Genomic DNA, 2071 nt, shown 5'->3' with positions numbered 1-2071 from the left:
TTCAGCAGGCACAGCTCTTACAACCCTGTTTGCAAGTCCCCTTTGAGAGAGGTTGGGGCACTGTAAGTTTACGTAGTTGTGATTGCGCTGTAAGCTCGGATAATATGTGAACTGGGGGCAGAAAGTACCAAAAGAAATAGTTTCCAGCTGCCAATGCTCTGAAGGGTCAGGAATGTCTGTAATAAGGACCCAGGAGCACCCACTGGTCATCGTCTCCGGTGGAAAACTAACCTGAGGTTTATTTTGTATTGGTTTTTAACCCTTCTCCAGAGTTATTTTGTGTAGGAAGGGAAGCTGTTTGTTTTTGTTTATCATGGGTGAAACGTTGTGCGTTGGAGCCTTTGTTAAACGGTCGCATTGTCCAGCAATACTCTCATCTCTGTTAAAGTGTGATGCTTTTTATAGACTTTGACAATGTTTTGCTGACATTGATTAAAGTGTTATTTATACTAATTGTCGCCTGTAGTTTTGATGTAAGCCCTCCGTATACATTTGAAATAATAAATGGTGTAGAGAAATAGATTCTGGTTTGTACCTTGAACAAACAGTGCTCACAAGGTGGGTCTCTCTTCTGTGAAAATGCTGGTCCCTCCCATCATTACAGTGTTGAGATGAGTGACTCTGCATAGCATCCTTCCAAATGTCCCTTTGAACAGGTTTGCTGATTGCCCCAGCCGTAATGGTGTGACTCTAGGCCAAGCTGGAGTCTATATTTACATTTAGACTGCAGTTAAAAGTGCCTGTCATCCATTTGCTACTGCTTTGCATTTAACAAGCCCTCCGAGAAAGACTCCTGGATTTATGCATGTGTGGTAGGAGGCAAGGAGCCACACCTGAAGTCACCTCGATCCCCACACAGATGTGTGCCTTTTAGGTGAGTCCTGGGAGGAATCGATTCAAAATATAAATGGCAATTTGAAATTGAAATGCAGCGGGTAGCTTTCCCTGAGCAGTAAGCTTCACTTTTTCAACCGATAGCAAACGAAAGATCACAAGAAAACACAAACTCAGAGAGTTTAAACTTCCCCGTGCACCTAAGGGAAACATCTTTTTTTCTTTTTTTTTTTTTTTTCCTCCCCTGCGTAAGCACCTCAGACAATAACACATACCTCTGGCCAGGAGGAGTCGGTTGCACTATTTTTGCCATAAGTATTTGTCACTGAGGTCTTGTCCTCTCCTGGAGCGTCGTCAAGGCACGAGTCCAAAAAGACAGTCCCTTGTTGAGCCCGGGAGAGGAGTGCGGGGCATGTGCCCTTCCTGCTCGGCGTGCGCGGAGGGGAGGCTGCCTGTGCCTTTCTAAGCACACGCTCGCTAAGTTTAAATATCGAGGCACATTTTGTGATTATACTTTCTCTCTCCCCTGTTTAATGGCTCCTCCTGTTACTCCCGATACATCAATACAGTTCTGTATATTATATCACCACTAGTCGTTAAGGTAAGAATGAAGAGGAAAGGCAGAGTCAATAGCAAACCCCGCTCACTGTACAGTACAGTAAATAGGGACCTCTCGGTGCAGAGCCACACCGCTTCCAACGGCCATGTTTGTTAGCCCTTTCCCCTGATTCTTTTTCTTTTCCCCCCCCCCCCCCCAAGCCTAAAGACCAAAATAATCTTGCTAGGAACAGTCATAACAGGCAGAATTTCAAAGTGCAAGGAAGATGATAAGAATAGATTTCTACAAGTCCTGACCACGTGATTTGCGAAATAATTAATTCAGCACGTCCCTTAAGAAACACGGAGTCGTCATTAATCTGCCAAGCAAAGGACTCTATCAGACTTGAAAACTGAAGAGATCCCAAGAATATAATATACAAAGGGTGCAGTCCCTCTCTCTGCACACCTAGCTCTTTGGTAGCTGCCGAAAAAGAGACGCTCGGTACGTAAACATTTTTTACTTTTATTCCTCCTTATTTAAGCCTTAATGAACTCAGCTGTCAAACGCTTGACAAATAGGGCACGCTGCTTCCTGATTTCCAGCTCGGCAGCGGCCGGGAACCGGACCGGGCGCAAGCGGTGACCTTTGCTTCCCGGGGAGCGGGGGGGAAGAGGGCGAGCGCGGAGCCCCGCGGAG

Source organism: Phaethon lepturus, unplaced genomic scaffold, assembly GCF_000687285.1.
Source record: "Phaethon lepturus isolate BGI_N335 unplaced genomic scaffold, ASM68728v1 scaffold23066, whole genome shotgun sequence".
NCBI lineage: Eukaryota > Metazoa > Chordata > Aves > Phaethontiformes > Phaethontidae > Phaethon > Phaethon lepturus.
This window is presented reverse-complemented; position numbering follows the sequence as displayed.